At 44.5% G+C, this 18,010-nt stretch overlaps 1 protein-coding gene across 2 annotated transcripts in view; it reads right to left on the bottom strand.

Moving 5' to 3' along the window:
• Positions 1-18,010, bottom strand: part of AGAP1 (ArfGAP with GTPase domain, ankyrin repeat and PH domain 1) — a 430,252-nt gene that overhangs the window by 168,854 nt on the left and 243,388 nt on the right. The gene's annotated exons all lie outside the window — the stretch shown is intronic.

The following is an 18,010-nucleotide window of genomic DNA, read 5'->3' as shown; positions in this document are numbered from 1 at the left end:
TCTTCCACGTAGAAATGTGAAAGGTGAATATGGTGTCTGTGCTTGATGCTGACAAGGCTGCACGGTGGCCTAGTGGGGGCAGGGTGAAGTGAGGTTGAAGAGCAACACTCAAGAGTCATTGGAAGAAATGCAGTATTAATGGCAATGGCCAGTCAGTGTGGCAGAAGATAAACTGTTGCATTGAAGCAATCGGGAACGGGGTGGAGCTATCAGAACAACCTGACAGTCAAGAGGACAGGGAGATTGGCTGCCACGGCAACAGCAAGAGCTGAGGCCATCAGCCAAGGCTGGCACTCGCAGGAGCTGGTGGGAGGCCCAGCCAGGCTGGCCCAGACACTCAGGAAGACAGGCAGACAAATGCAGGGCTCCGGGTGGCGGCGCTGGCCCTCAGCACAGGCGTGATGCATCTAAACACGCGTCCTGCCTTGAAACAAGATATGACAACCAAGTATGCTACAAATGACCCCCCAGAGCCCCCTGCTACCCATGGTAAAGCTAACTCTTGGCTAACATTTCAAGAGAAAATTACCTTTGGAGAAAATGATCAATCAAAGAAAAAATTATAGGCTTCCAATAAGATTCAAGAAACCCTCAGCCAATAGTTGTTGCAGAGATAATTGTTCTGAATCTATCAATAAAGCTAAGCTGCCCCTTCATTGACTGCAAACACCAATTTCTTTCTCCCAGGATTATAAGTTGGTGTTCCTGGGCTCACTACTGCCATTACGGTGATAAACAGTGGAAACCACAACAGGATCTGACATGTAGATCAATTCTGGGTCCATAAAGAATCTACACAAGAGGTTCCAGGACAGGAATTTACAGCCACCAGTTTTTATTCTCTCTTGCTGCAAAAATTACTTCTGTCAAACACTTAGGGGAGTGAGAAAAAATGTAAAAAAATTAATTTTTCATGTACTCTGGAACAGCCTTTTTCAATGCAGAAGCTCAAGATGAATATGTTTCTGCATTTAAAAAATTACGCTGAGCAGCATGTGGTACTTAGTCGAAGAGGGATCCAATCCTCTGTGTTGCTCACAAGCCAGCAGACAGCAATTTGAAACCCTGCACTGAGCTATCTGGATTTTCTCTAAGGGCAGATGCAAGTCTCATGTTAGCAACGCCAAATTATATTAGACATTTAATTTTAAACCTCAGGTACTTAAATGTAAAACCTTACGACAGTGATAGTCATAAAGCAGTGGGGCATTCCATTTCCCAGAATGGAGTATTCCTTCCTTCTCCCCTTAATTTAACCAGCACCTCCTGCTTTGTAGTTTTGCCCACTACAAAGCAATCTAACTAATTAGGAGCTGCTCACAGCTGCTTAAAAGGCAGAAACCCCGGGGGTACTATGTGTCTAGAGGGGAAGACTCTGAAAAGTTCTCTGGAGCCAAAGTCTTAATTTAGGGTGAACAAGGGGGCAGAGAAAAATTGAATCCTAATGTTGTTGTTCGTATGTTTCACAATAAAAGTATGCGACAGTGGGAAGGCACATTCGCCAACCCATGGGCATTTATATTCAAAAGCTGCCAGCTTCTCCCCATTCCTGCTGCTAGCACACAGTAAGTTTTTTATGACTCTGAAATCCAAACCAGACACTGGAGGGAGAGGGGAGGGAGATAACATAATTTAAAAGGGCGGAGGGTGGGAGGGTTGTATCAACTGCAACTTAGAAAGAAACACATCACAGAATGTCCTTAATCATGTTTGTTTCTTCTGTGATTATTTTCCAAGCACTGCAGGGAATGTTTATGCCAATGCTGAGGTCCTGAAATCCATTTATAAGTACATTTTCTTGAAGTTAGCTGTCAGATCCTGGACTCTGGTGCTCACGAAAAAACGGCTGGGGTCTGGCCACTTGATGAGTCAAGGCACTAAAGGCAGGGACGGTGCTCACCAGAGGGAAGCTGGGACAGTACGCTCACCGCACACAGCCAGGGACATGTCTGGTAGCCTGGGGCTCTGCACTTCTAGCCAACTACCAAGAGCCATCAGAGGCCACTTGGTCCGTGGACCACACTTTGAGAAGCAATGACTTAGAGCAGCGGTTATCAAACCACAGCACATAGCATAATCCCATGGGGGTTTGCTAATGCAGACTGCTGGGTCCTATGGCCTAAGTTTTATTTTTTTTGTGACTGGTAAGGGGATTGTAACCCTTGGCTTGGTGTCGCCCGCACCGTGCTCAGCCAGTGAGTGCACCAGCCATCCCTATATAGGATCCGAACCCACGGCCTCGGCGCTACCAGCACCGCTGTACTCCCAGCGCTGCACTCTCCCGAGTGAGCCACGGGGTCGGCTCTATGCCCTAAGTTTTAAATTCAGTGGACCTCAAATGGGGCCTGAGAACTTGCATTTCCAAGCAGTTCCCAGGGTATGCTGCTGGTGGTGGTCCAAGAAGCACACCTGGAGAACTGAGACCTGGAATCAGGCCACCTGAGTTTGACTCCTGGCCCTTCCCAGAATGTGCCTTTAGACAAGTGACATTTAACCTTTCTGTACCGGTCTACCCATTGGTAAAACGAAGCTGACAACAGTCTACTCCGTGAGGATCAAGTGAGATAACCCACAGGACGCTCTCAATAAATATTAGCCCTTATTATCATTGCTTCCCTTTCAACAATATTTCAGGTATGACATTATCAATCCTTAGAAAATACAGGCATTGAGGAAAATCCCTGTAAAACTGCGAGAAACCTATTTCTGTGTACTGTTCTGTTGTCTTTCTGGATCTTTGCTCTTTAAAACGTCTGCTCCAAGTCTTAAAATAAGATGCTAATGAACCTGGCAATTCTGGTCCATCAATCCTCAGCTCTCCTCTTTTCATCTCTCCTTATCTTGCTGCACCCAACACCTCTCACTTCACTGCGGCTCCTTGGCTGTTCCATTTTCCCTTTTCTTCCTCTGAGTCTTTGTCCAAATTGCCCCAATGCTTATAATAACTTCCTCCTGCTGTTTTGCACAAAAAATCCATCTGGTTCTTTAAGCAGTTCTCAAGTCCAATTCTCCTTGGGAAGTATTCCCTGATTAACTCTATCAATCCTTAAACTACCTGCACAGAGTCAGCCCTGGCTTTCCCTGCAGCTCTGCACCTGCGTCCCTCAGCTCTGCACCCACATCCCTCAGCAGCCAACCCACCAGCCCACACCTGTGCTTCTTATCTCTTGTGATCACACTGTATGAGGTCAGGCAGCACACTGGTCTTTACTGGATGCCTAAGTGTGTTAATATATAAGAAATCGCTTTGTGGATTTAAAAACAGCATTCAAATGTAGGTGACTTCAGTCTATTATAGATACCGTATAGGTCTGTGTCAACTTCCATGAAAAGAGACTTCCGACCAAACCAAAAGTCTGGAAATAATGGAGTCTGATGATTTGGCAGTGTGGAAATGCTTACTGTGCATACATGTATAATGAAACACAGAGTTATTTAGTAGAGGGAAAGTTATCTTATGAGTCTTTATCAAAGAGATAATTGTGCAAAAGGAAAAACTGTATAGAATGTTTTTCAGATCGATTGATATGCTGTCTAAATGCCTTTTTTATAAAAATATTCTGAGTGCAGGGGAAGCATAGATTTGGGGTGATGGTCTCTTTCAGGAACTTATTCTTTGAATCCCCCCTTCTTCACAAATATAACTCCTGTAGCATAAAAGGAATGGAACCCAAAAGCTGTCATTCTAACCAGACTGTGTCTCACTCAAAGGAGGAAAGTTTTGTAAAGTAGAAGCTGCTTGGCCAGGCACACTTGTCCACGCCACACACACGCCAGGCTCTGGGGAGGCCCAGGCTGGATCTCCCTGTGCCCTCACATGTGGCTCTGTGGGTGTATACCTTCACGGGATGGCGGTGACAGAATTCCACCTTATTGATAGTAAGAGTAATTGATAATCAATATTTTATAGTATTTGATAATGAAATAAGTATGGAGCTGAGCACCTTTAAGCCCTTTGCTCCTTAACTTGCTCCTTCTAAAAAAGTAGCCGTGGTAATAAATAGATTTTCAGTAACGGAAGCTATGCATTGTGTGTGCCGCATGCCTAATGGTTACATAAGGGAGAGAAGAGCATGCCCATCAAACAGGTAAGAAACAGAGGCTGGCGAGGGGAGCCTGCTTGCTCTAGGCTGCCTGGTCGGCGGGTGGGGGGCTGTGGCTGAAGCACATGGGTCTGATGAAAAGGCTCACCACCATGTCTTCCGCGGCACGCAGCAGTTGGGAAGGGAATAACCTGCAGGTGAGTAGCTCATGATGACTTCAAATCCCCTTCCGTGAGGTTCTCAAGGTACCACCATGATTGCAGATGAAAGGCAGAGAGCTTGGAAGAGCCTGGAGGGGGCTGAAGGCAGACGGGTGTCATCTATCAAAGCAGTGGCTTTGTGGGGAGGACCCTGGGGCTGGAAATGGGACGTACTGGGCCCAGGGCTCCAACTCACAGGCATTTCCAGAGCCGCACCACTGTGTCATTCTCTGGAGCAGCTTTTACTGACTCCACTTCTGCTCACTTGGTTTGGAGCTGTGCTCCTTTAAGGCCTTTGCCTGGCAGCATCTGCTGGAGGAGCGTGAGGAACTAGATAGAGGACGATGTTTACCCAAAGCAAACGTCCTGCTGCAGCAGCTGGCGGGTCTACAGGGAAGACCTGATGTGGAATCTTTTAATTAGAACAAATTATGCTAAAATTACTTTAAAACCCTGCCTGATAGATTGCATACAACAGTGGGAATTCCTTTAAATACCGGTGAACAGGCCATAGACAAAACGCTACAGGCAAAGCATGCTGCAGCCAGCCCATGTGCTCTCTGTGCTGATTCATGTCTCACACGCACGGCAAGATGGTTTCCAACATGCACACTTGTCCCCAAGAAGCTGCCACACTTGCCAAAAAAAAAAAAAAAAAAAGAAAGCTGAAGGAAATCTAGGACTGAGGGACTATGGAGGCATTCTCCCGAGTTTAGAGGTTACACCAGGAATCCTGGAAAACTGACGAGGAGAAAGAATTAATCCTAATGATATAAAATGTGCACTGATGGTGGAAGTGTAGGCCACACTATGTAGGTCAGTATGATTGGGACATAAAATCTGACATTATTTCTCAGCTCTGCCACTTCCCTGTCATGACTCTGGGTAAGCCACCTGCCCTGTCTGCAGCCCCAGTTTCCAAATCTGTCAAATGGGGACGAATGTCTGCTCCCTGCACTGAAGAGGAACAGATGAGATCACATGGGTGAGACAGCCTAGCAAAGACAAACGTCCCACAGATGAAAGGCTAGATGTGCACCGCCACCGCAGCAGCCCCATGGGCACCGTGCTCCAAGTGGAGCATGGGAGCTCGGGCGTCACGTTCAGCCCCTGGCTTACAACGGAGGACCCTGAGGTGGCCACGGGTCCATGGGGCTGTGCCCCCTCTTACCACTGCTGATGGCCGAGTTTGCAATGACTGTAGCCTCACTCCACTGGTCGGCACTGGAGACTGAGTAGGAGCGCTGGTGCATGCCATCGGGCCGGCTGTTGAAGGAGACCAGGCTGACGCCGCTTGCCATCTGAGACCCAGATGCACTAGTGACATTCCCTAGGAATAAACAAGTCAGGTGAACACCACGGCGACTGCAGACCACAGAAGCCAGCGCACGCTAGTCTACGGGGCCTACACGCTGGCCCACAACGTACCTTACCACCGAGAGCTGCCCTCGTCCTGCCTACATGGCAGATGAAAGCACCACACAGAAAATACTCAAGAGGAATAAAAAGGTGACGCAAATCTTGATGGTGCTTGGAACGCAATGTGAAGAAACCCGTGCTTCAGATGAGGGCACACAAGACAATCCCGAGCAAAAACCTGCACCCCAACCACAACCTCCAAGTCCAGTGCAGGTCAAGACAAAAGACCCAGGAAGTCCTGCAAAAGCACTGCTGTTGGGGAGGCCAGCGAGACGGGCGCTACGGGAGCCCCGCTGTGTCAACATGTCAATGGAACTGAAAATGATCACCGATCGGGAGTCAACTGTCTGATGCCAGAGGATTATTTTCATGGTGAAGCTTTACTTTATGATCAACACAAATCAAAGCCCTAGACACAACACGGAGGGAACGCAGACTCTTAAACCAGGTAAGTTTACCCTTAACCTTGAAAAGACTAAGCAGAGGAAAAATAACCTTAGCGACTTCACAGCACATGGACTGTGATGAAAAAATGATTCCATTGTATACTTAATGATTTGAATCAGTTGCTCAACATCAAAATGAATTATTATCTGGTCACTCCAATTTTAGACTCAAAATCATAATTAAGTGCCTTTCTCTAAAGCTCAGCCAATCATACCTTGCTGCTTGTGAATTAGTTTGTTAGATCTATAAGCAGATCTTCAGAGGTATTAGGTTTTCTTTTGTAACCTTCTTCTGATTGTCTTAGTGAAGAACCAATTAAATTCTAAACTGTTTCAATAGAAGGTTTTCACAGTATAAGATTTTAAATACACAGCCCATATTAGTAGTTCCTAAATCTGGCCAATTACCAGAATTTCCTGTGGAGCTTTTTAAAAGTAGAGGCTTCAAAAAATATGGATTTTGATTCAAAAGAGCAGAGGCAGGGGCTGGGGAGAATATGCATTTTCAAAAGTACGCTGGTGATTTGGATGAACAGCCAGAGGTGGGAGCCAGGGCTCCACTACAAACAAGCAACCTCTCTGCAATCCTGTGCAGCACTGTAAAGTTACAAAATCATTTACTGAAGCACAGTATGTGACCAACACAACAAATACGTGATTGGTGAAGACTAGGGATTAGTTTTTAAAAACATATTTCTACCTTTAAAAAAAAATAACTATTTTATGCTATTGTCTGAACTGGGTACATTTTGAGTATCGTACATAAGGGAAATTATTCATACGTAGGTCTACCTGATTCCAGAAAAAAGCCCAAAGTGACACCTTAGCAAGGGAAGGATTGGAAGGCCACATCTTCCTACTCAAAGTGCGGTCCTTGGACCAACAGCAGCAGCACTGCCTGGGAGCATGTTGGAAATGCAGAATCCCAGGCCCCACCCTCACACCTGCATCTTAATGAGATCCCCAGGTGATCCGTGTGCACATTAAAGTTTCAGTGGACCTGACAAAGAGCTCAGATTAATTAGAGAAACACTCAAACCCAGACAATAACTACAAAAGGAAACAAACACTGGTACTAAAGCTCTCCACCACCATAGACCATTGTTATCAAAGGTGCTCCTAGGGGAAGAGCACAGGAGTGCGGGTTGGAAGCCTTGGGTCTTGGCTCCTCTGTCTAGTTGTAGGGTTTTGAGCCAGTTTTTCCGTTCCTCCCCATCTCTGATGTCCTGAGAGCTTGATTTTAGGGCTTGGGCATGCCCTACAACCCTGGAAATGCGCAGCACCACCCTGTGCCCACATCCTGAATGGCAGTGTGACGGTAGGGCACCCAGCCTACTCCTGTACCAACCCTCACTACAGTCAGGGAGGTGGGCCAGGCATGTGGCAGAGGATCAGCCCAGGGCCAGAGAGGTGGCACTAAGGGGAACATCACATGCCTCTTCCAGTATTCTCCACTGTTACCACTGAGGCCACCTGTAGCTGTCCCCTGGGAACAGTTCTCCCTGGCCAGATCCCACTACCACAGGGTATTGAGAACCCACAGCAGGCAGCACAGATAAGATGCCCCCACCGGCAGGGGCGCAGCCCAGTCTCCTCCTGCAGCCTGTGCCCACCGTGTTCTGTTGCGCCCCTTCTCCTCCTGCCCTCCTCCTGGGAGGGCGCCCATACGGCTACATCCACTGTCTCCAGCACCATCTGGCTGCCAGCTGGGCTCACCAACGAGGAGCATGCAGGAATTTAAAGGAGGGAGATGGGTGAGATCTGGTGTTTGTTCCCGGGCTCTCTTCCTGAGCAGCTGTCTCGGGCTGGCCATGGGCCTCTCTGCTGTAAGGCTTGCTCAGGTGACCCTACGCTGTAGGGCCCATGGGTAGTCCTGGCACCATTTCCGCCAGCCCCAGTGCCTGTCCTCCACTGTCCCCTGTGCTTCTCTTCCCTGCGGGGACCCCAACCCACCAATTGGAGCTGCATTCGGGGAAGAGGCGCTTCCCAAGAGCAGCGGGGCTCCCTTGGCCCCTACTGCTTTTATCACATGAACTCGTCCAAGTACACAGAGGCTTCAAGACACTGCTAACATTTTTACGGCAGGTGGAAGGAAAAGGGAAAGGTGGAAAAGAACAGTGGAAAAGAACAACGAAAAGGTACATGCAAGCAGAGGTGAGACACTTCCTCTGCTGTGACCCTGACTTCTGTGCCAGGCACCTGAGCCCCTCCTGCCCTCAGAGACACCGGCCACGTTGTTAAAATGTCAAGGAGATGATTCTTTCCTCACTACAATGCCCAAGACCCCTGACAAGTCAGCACCAAGTGTGGAATCTGTCCACAAACCTCATTTTATACCAGCATTAGGCACACAAAGTCCAAACACCTGAAAAAACAAAACTAAATTCACTCTGTCCATTGCAGCACCGCTTGCCTCACTCATCCTCCCGTGAGAGTGTCCCCAGGACAAGCGGTCTAAAACGTCCCAGAATCATCTCCTTTATAAGGCAGAGGAAGTTATTTTAATGCATCTATCACTGACTACTTGAAACAAAACTCTGGAAGTATCGACAAGCACAGAAAGACAGCCAACTCAACCCGACTCAAGGTGGGAATGCACAAAACGCTCAGACGGAGACAGCTCGTGGAGAACTCACTGCACGCTCTACATCTCAGGGCCAAATATCGCACTGCCGGAAGAGGTACGGGGAGATTGCTTAAAATGTCCTCACAGATGAAAACAAGCGGACGGTGCCACTAATGCATCACTGAAGAACCTCCTGCAAGACTGTGGGCTCCTGGTGTCTGGATGGAAGAATCCAAAACGGGTGTGCAAGATCTTCAGAGAGCAGATTCTCAGAGCCCTTTAGCATGTGATGGCCCCCTTATCCCAACCACACTCAGTTCCCAACTGTGGGACTAAACAGAAACGACAGGGCTGAATTTTGGCCAATGTGTATATATGGACACACAGGTATAAACATAAAATTTTAAACCAGATCCATACACTGTGGCCTGGGGTCTAGGCTGAGCTCAGAGATGCATTTTTTATTTTTTTCAAAGGAGAATTAAGTTGGGAAATGTTACCAAAATCCATGTTTTCTGGCATCACTTAGAATATGAGAATATCTGGCAGTCATGGGCCTGTGTTTGTGTCCGGAAACAATGAGCTGACTCTATCTCAGATCTGTCTGTAGGATGTGAGTGGACAACACTATCACCAGGGGGACACCTGCCACCTACCTGCCCCACTGCACGCAGTGACCTGCCCACCTCGCCCCTGAACTTGGTTACTTTGAGTTACATAAACCTTCCAAAAATATGCGTAGGAGGATTCTCATTTTCAAAATAAAACATTTATGGTTTTCTCTTAAGGGAGTAAATCTCTTTTCTATATATACTCATTCACTCTATATTAATATCAGTTGAATTTTTTCTGAAAACACCAACTAACTATGAAGTGTCTTCTGAGATGATAGGAAATACACTTGCTGAACTAAAAAAAAAAAATTACAAAGGGTAAGAAATATTGTTTCTGCCCTAAATATATAGTTTAGGGATCCACAGATACTTGCCTTTAAATGTAAATGCATGAAGACAAATATTTTAAACCAGTGGTCTACAGACTCAGCCAGGACCAGGGGAGCAGCCGTGCTGGCTAAACACAAACTGTGAAGCATCTCGCGCCCCAGTGTGAGCAATCCCAGGCCAGTGGTCACACTCTGAGGCATTTTTACTTACTTTCAGTAAATCCATCGAAGAAAAACAACCCCCAAATGCTTAGTGAATATCTTAAATAACTGTACACATTTCAAATCTAATTATAGTTGGTCATAATATTTAATGCTTATTTTTACATACACATACCACAACAAAGTCTGATATGTCATTTCATTTTTGTTCCTGAATGAATGTCATTAATTAACTGGCCAAGTAGCACTATCCCTGCTTCCAGTTTCTTATCTGTAAGCATCTAGCAATACCCTGCACTATGTGTGACCACGCAGAGAGTTTTCAACACTTTTTAAAGTACGTTTAAGCATAAAAGAGAGATGCTATGTATAAAACCACTTTATACTCAAAGTACTTGAGAGCTACATTTTTCATTGAATGGTAATTAATTTCAAGTCAACAAGTTATCAATTAAGGCTGAGGATCTGAAGCTCTCATTTGTGAGAGAAGCTGTGACTTTATCTGATTGCTTGAGAGGTAGGATCTTGACATCAAGACCACCTAAGATGCACATGTGCCTAAACGTTATTCTAGCACAATCAAGGTCAGCCTCAACTGCACGGGAACCACAATGCTGGGCCTTGCTTAGCTCGAAGCAGCCCTGCCTGGGTGGAGGCTGAAGGCTGAAAGGGCATCTAAAACCCACATGACCATCAACACACAAGGAAGACATCTAGCTCTGGTGCTGCTACACTAATTACTTAAATCAAATTCTTACACCTTTACCTGACAGCCAGAAGGGTATGTTTATGAAGAGACCTGAGCTCTTGCTAGCCAGCTAGTAGAATTATAAGTACAAGATGGCTGGCAGGATGGGAGCTACAGACCGACAATGCCAGTAGGATTACAGGGTGGTGTGCCCCAAGCTGGTCGCTCCCACTGAGGGTGCACATGGCCTACAAGAAGCCACACCCTGATTGACCCTCCCTATCATGGGACCACCTAAACACAAACCGGTTCTGCCAGAGAATTTCATTTGTGTGTCTAAGAAATAAATGAAATAAGAATAAGAAATGCCCTTTAGATGTGGGGTGACTCAGCGCCACAACTGAAAGCTACCTTCTATACAGGCACGTCTGTATTTCCCTAGAGAGAGGAGAGTCTAAAAGCCCGATGATTAGAGTGTCCTCCCGGAACAGGTCTCACAACTGGTTCTAACTCACCAACCTCATCAGCGTCAACTGACAAGAGGTCTTAAAAGGAAGCTGTGCTCACTGAAGGCCAGGGGACACTAGCCTCCTCCAGAATGAGCACAAGGCTGTCCTTTCAATTCTCCCCGCCCCCCGTCCCCTCCCCCAGTCTCGCAGCATGTCCCTCTACTCTACTGTTGGTAGCCAACTGTCCATGGGTCTCCAGTGTAGACACGGGCACACTTTTGTTCTGTATTATCTTTCCAGGGATGTCTATAAAGTGGACTTGAATGACAGGGAATGTACCTTCCTCCAGAGGAGGGCAGTTTGTTTGCTGTCTAGGAAAAGAAACATAATGTCATTTTCCACGACAAAGGTTGGGCAGGCTTGCTTGTATCGCATTATAAAAGACTGGGGCTTCCTAAACATGGGGCTAAATGCGAGGTTCATCTCCTATAACATAAGCCACTGTGTGTGCTGCTGTCACCAGCCCTCATCTCATGTCACACTGTAGGAACTGGGGCTTGGGGAACCAGTGCATGACCATGCTGATACTCTGGCTACTGCCACTGCTGTGAGTCATAAACTCATCTGTCCTGACGGGAGTCTCACCATCCGACTGCAGCAGGCTAACTTGTTAGCTGGCAGACAGGGCAAAGTCGGACCTTGCGCAGTGCTTGCCACCTGTTTTAACACTGACCTTCTAGAGTTCCTCATCTCACTGCGTCGAGCTCCTACTGTGCTGGGCACAATGAAGGAAACAGAGACCCTGCCCTTAGGAAACCTACAGACTAGTCTACTAGAAGGTAACAGACAAGACCACAAATGGACAAAATGTAAGAGCTGTAAGAAAGGACAAGGGGCAGGGACATCACCCCTGCCGGAAGGTACCAGAAAGATTTCATGAACATTGCAGATTTCTTTTATGCTTTGGAATTAGACTCATCTAAAGAACAGATGGAAAGACGGGATACTACCTTATCCAACTACTGTCCCAGCATGACCTAAGCTGCTCTTCTAGTTGACTCACCAGATGTAAAGCTTAAAACATTTCAAAATGCAATTCATTTTTTTCTCCCTAGAGATTCCTCTTCTCTCACATCCCTTTATCATACAGATGTACATAAATATGTCCTCTGAAAAGCATGTACGGAATGTTCACAGCAGCATTACTCGTAATAGCCTCCAAATGGAAACAATCGAAATGTGCACCCACCATAAGCACACTGTGGTATATCCATACAATGGAAGATTACACACCAGCAAGAACCAGTGAACTACTGACACGGGCCACAACAGGGACAAACACCACAGAACGCGAAGCAAAAGAAGATGAACGCAAGGGCACCAGCCATTAGGATGGTTCCAGAACAACAGGCAAAACCAGTCTGCGGAATGAGAAATCACATGGCAATGACCCTGGTGTGTGTGTGTGGTGACAGGAGGTGCCCACGGGGGCTTCTTGGAGGTGTGGCTGGCTATCTGCTGATTCTTGATCTGAGTGCTGGTCACCTGTATGCTTAGCTATAACTTAGGATTTCTCACTTTCCACACATTACATCAATAAAACCTACCCCCCAAAGCTAATACTGTCATTTAAATGGCTTGTGAATGCAGAAGTCAGGCCAGGAACTGGGGTGGGCAAGAAAACTGTTTCAAAGGCAGTAAGTTCTAAAGAATGGCCCAGCCCTAAACAGTACGGGGTACTGGTTTCCATATGAAGGGGGTCACAAAAGGACCTTTTTGGCATTTGTCTCAGTATTTTACCCCAAATATTATTTGCATTACCATGAAATACATGGCTGACTACTTGGCCCATTCTGAACTCAGAAAGAGTGTTTCCTCAAATACCCCATCTACGATCAGCTGGTGCTCGCCCTGCCTAGCAGCGGGCGGCTGCATTACCATGCTAATCCATGTATGCGTAGCGCCGCTTCCTTGATGTGGGTGTGTGTGTGCTTACGGGGCCGCCTTGATTAGTGCGAGCTTCCATGTGTCAAAAGCACCAGATTCTTTCCAAAGAATAATTTCAGCTGTACTTATATCCCTAAAGTGTAAGAGTTGATTTGAAAAGATACTTACCTCCACCATATGCTATTTTTCTTTAAATAATTTGCATTTCAAAGTGAATATGGCATTTATATCTGAATGAGTATCAGTATGCTGCCTGCACTGGTCTCAAACAAGCATGAAAAAGATGCTGGTTTTCTATTGAATGAGAGTGTTTTCATCCACCAAATGACATCAAAGACAGAATTCCTCTTTTAAGCTATGGACTTATTGCATTAAAAAATAGTCTGTCCTAATTATTGAAAAAAATTATACCCTGAAATGATGTATAGCATTCAAATAAAGATTCATCAACAACCTTTTCTTTTAAAATACAAAATTTGGTTCACTGCACCTTCCCATTTTGGTCTACCTTCACAAACAAGACTTAATTTTACCAAACGGTTTAACTAGGAAAACAATACTTGGCACTTACTGGTGAAATAAGCCTGAAAAGAACAGCAACTGTTGGTGAAAGGTGATGCCTGACTCTCACTGAGAGAAGAGGACAAACCCAAAAAGCGTTCTATGAACACCTGAGTATAAAACAGATGTTTATTCCCATTGTGGAATTGTGTAACTTTAGAAAAAATCATAATTATAGAAATATGATTCACAGGACCTCACCTTTCCCCTCCAGAAGCCTTACCCTTAGAAACATCCAGAGACTATTTTAGGTCCAGTCTCACTCCTATGTAGCTTCAGATGTTGCAAAAACTCAGAGCGTGTGGCTACCTTGCAAACCCACAGCTGTCCCATACTCTGTACTGAGCATGCATGAGAAAAACAGGTTCCCTGGAATCACAACCGGACGATGAAGGCCATTCTAATGGTCATATCACTGCAAACTAGGCCCTCGCCATCTGTTCCATCCTCTAATTATAAACCCAAAAAGAATGTAATTCACAACACTACCATAAAAAGTGAGAGACAAATGATTTAAGTGCCTGTGAGTAGGGCTCACTATCGTAAATATTTACATTGGAAATCTGCCCTCCTTGTGGCAACCAGAAATTCAGGCTAAGAGGAATTTTTTGCAAAAGCACATTCAGTATCTTTTCTAAAAGACATTAGCACCCAGGACTATGCTGCCTGTGATGCTTGTTTTGTAAAAGGGTTCAACGCTTCTACTACTGAGGTACAAACATGTTTCTCAAATGACTATACATTTTTTGGGGGGTTATATATTTCTATGTTATGTTTATCATAGAAAAAAGAATGCACAGAGTACAGAAATAGTCACAATACCAAATGTAATTGCTACTAAATACAGCACTGTGACCATGTTCAGAATTTAAAATCCTGGAATTAGACAGTTTATGATTATCTCCTAAAATGTGAAAATAGCTAATTTTATTCTGATTTTTCCCTATTCTAATTATGATGCCAAAAAAAGGGCGGAGCCTATTGTGTTATAAATTTCTTAAAACTTACTTTGCAAATAAGTTTTATACAGACATATAAATAATATAAATTAAGTCTACCGAAATCTCGTCTAACAGATCAACTATAGAACATACACATACGTTTTTCTTAGTTAGGGCCATCAAAATGGTGTCATTTTATATTATACTTCTTTAATATGACTTACCAAACATTTTCCCATATTATTACATAATCTTCATAATAATTTTAGCTATGTAACATATTATTGACTTCATGTAGATAATTTATACCGCCATTTTCCTACTTTGGGATAGTTTTGGTTGTTTCTAATTCTTCATTATTATAAACAACACTGCAAAGAACATCTTCTACTTTCAGATTTTCCTTAGGACTAGTTCCCAGCAGAGTTATTACTGGGACAAACAGCACATGTATCTTTTTTTTTTTTGTCCTTTTTGAGACCGGCTGCACCGCGCTCAGCCAGTGAGTACTGTGAGCGCACAGGTCATCCCTATATAGGATCCGAACCCGTGGCGGGAGCGCTGCTGCACTCCTAGCACCGCACTCTCCCAAGTGCGCCACGGGCTTGGCCCTATCTTTCTGATTCATGATATATGCTGCTAATTAATTTTCTTAATGACCAGTGGCTAAAAGAAGATGGAAACTGGGCATCTTTAAAACAATTCAGTTCAGTCCATAATTTGTAGAATGCAGAATAATAATGAAGATATGGTAATAATGATGATGATAATAATATGCCCCATGTGGTTAACATAATGATCAAATTATGTAAAGAACTCTGTAAACTGCAAAGCCTCTGCAGATACTAGTTGTTAATAATCTCATCAACATTGGGTTTTCCTTTTCTCTCTAGTTTTTTAGCAGAAGCTTCAAATGCTAATATTGCTAATTTCGTTTGTCTTTAAGATCCGAGTGTCTGCATGTTTTCCTCGTTTCTCTTCATGTGCACATTGCTTGTGTCCCTTGTCTCATAGCTGTTTGTCCTGGTGTTGTGGTCAGCCTCATTTGCATGAGCTCACTTGCTTGCTCAGTGAGGATCTGAACACCTACCATCACCAGTGCAGTGCTGAGCACTGTGGGCAACTCGACAACACTCCTACCACTCCCAGTCTTCCAAAATCCCAAAGGTCTGATGATCAGAGTTAGGGCAGTGTTGTCAGAGGTACCATCTAGAAAAGGAAAGAAGGAGAGAAAGAAAAGAAGCCCTGTGTTTGGGACACGATGCAGGGAGTGGATGAGGCCAGGAGATGACGTGGACAAACGTGAGCTAGAGAACCAGAAACTGCTGACACCCCATCACTGGGCTGCCGCTCTGCCTCGTGGACGGGTCAGACACCCCATCACTGGGCTGCCACTCTGCCTCGTGGACGGGTCAGACACCCCATCACTGGGCTGCCACTCTGACTCGTGGACGGGTCAGACACCCCATCACTGGACTGCCGCTCTGCCTCGTGGACGGGTCAGACACCCCATCACTGGACTGCCGCTCTGCCTCGTGGACGGGTCAGACACCCCATCACTGGACTGCCGCTCTGCCTCGTGGACGGGTCAGACACCCCATCACTGGGCTGCCGCTCTGCCTCGTGGATGGGTATGATAAGAGGTTTGGTACAATCCAGGATTAATTATTAGGTATGTCAAAAGGTAAGTACTCATTAAAGTGATCATCATATGAAGGGTCTTCCAAACATTCACAGAAAGATTGTGTTATCTTTTAATTCTGTCACAAATATAATTTGAAGTATTTATTCTAAAGACCAAGTCTGTTTTTTCTAGCCATACACCTCAACACTGCACAGAAAAAAGAACGTACAGAGTCCAGACCCAGCAGCAATGACAACTACTACTATACACAGCACTGTGGCCATGCTCAGAATTCAAAATGCTGGAATTAGACAGTTCACTGGTTATTTCCTAAAACATGAAAGTTAATTTTATTCTGATTTTTGTAAAACGATGCTTGGCCCTTCTGATCTTGCCCATTTTTATCCACGTATAGAACACTTCCTACACAGACTCTGACGGTGTTTTGGAGAGAGAAATGGTAATGCTTAGCCACAATCTGTTTCTGGGTATGACTTACATGGACAGATTTATATGCAATACAGTGATAATGAGGTGTGACAACATTATACAAAGGGAATATAAGAATTTTTTTGTTTAAAGCAACAAAATATGATTAGAGAATTCAGGTAATAAGTTTTACAAACAGAAAGCCTAAGATGTCCATACCTTGTTCTCCATTTTCTTATTTGGTTCCATACTCCCAAGAACAGTTCAAACGTCCAGTCTCTATATCTGCCACGCATGATGGTTCCATCTTTAAAATAGGTGCAATAGGTGAATTTCATACAAAATTCATTTGGATTTGACAACACTGTTCTGAGAGTCGCTTTCTCTGGTTAAGACCATTTCACTGGTCTTGAGAGCATCATTTCAACAGCTGAAACGCTATTCTTCACCAAACACACACATTTTTGAGAGGGGGAGAAAAAGTCTCTAAAGCAACTTTTGTTAACTTATAGTCACGTCGGTCATCAGACATATATCGTTAGTGTCTCTAGTATCCCTCTTATGTCTTTAACTAAAATCAAAAATCAAGTTGCTTCAGTCAGTTCTTACAGAAAAGAACACTCCATTTATAGCTCAAATAACTGAAGAAGTTTTCCTTAAATTGGAAGTATGATTCTCACTTATTTCTGAACTGTTCCCCAATGACCTTGACCACAGAAGGCTACCACGGAGGAACTGTTATCTGAAATAAAACAAATAAGACTTATCCTCGGTATTTATCACTTACATTCCAAATGATGGGTAACAGTCACTATTGACTTAATGAACAAATAATTGCTAGGTCATGAAACTAAGAGAGGATAACAAAGAAAGAGAAATAATGATCTATGCTTTAAAGATTCACAATTTAATGATGGAAACGATATAACACAAACTTGCCTAAACCTCAGTGGGAGAAACGTATAAACACAGAAACAACAGTTAAAAATGCATTTCTCATAAAAGCTAAAGACGCCGCGACTTTGTCAAGAATAAAATACTACACTACCTTTCGGGTCCTTTAATTTCGAATTTAGCTTAACTTCCTGAAACTTTAGCCTAAGAGAAACATCACATTAGTTTTTCTCCTAAAAATATTACATTATTAAACAGCCATCAAAACCTACTCCAATAAAACTGCTTTATGAAAGGAAATATCATATGACACTAACGTCTGAATTATTTTTTAGAAAAATAATTCTTAACCGGTAAGGCTTCCGTTTGCAAATGTTCTATCAAGTTGCTAGAAGGGTGTTTGGCAGAAGCACCCGATTTATGTTAGAGGGTTGCATGTTGTAACCAAAGCCCCAAGTGTGGGAAGATGCCAGTTGACGGAGGAAGAAACTGGGAAGCAAGGCTCCGCCATCCTAACGAGCCTCGTGCGGCACCGAGACAGGCAGGAGACACATGTGGATGGGCACAGCTCATCTCCGGAGTTATTAAAATGTTTTCTAGACCATTTGAAACCAAACAAAGAAAAACTTCGTTTCTATGAGACAACAACGGATCTAGTTTTGATGTTGCGTTGTTTTTTTTTTTTTTTTTTTTTTTTA

Source organism: Galeopterus variegatus, unplaced genomic scaffold, assembly GCF_000696425.1.
Source record: "Galeopterus variegatus unplaced genomic scaffold, G_variegatus-3.0.2 Scaffold57, whole genome shotgun sequence".
Classification (NCBI taxonomy): Eukaryota; Metazoa; Chordata; class Mammalia; order Dermoptera; family Cynocephalidae; genus Galeopterus; species Galeopterus variegatus.
Note: the sequence above shows the minus strand (reverse complement) of the source record. Positions and strands in the feature narration are given on the sequence as shown.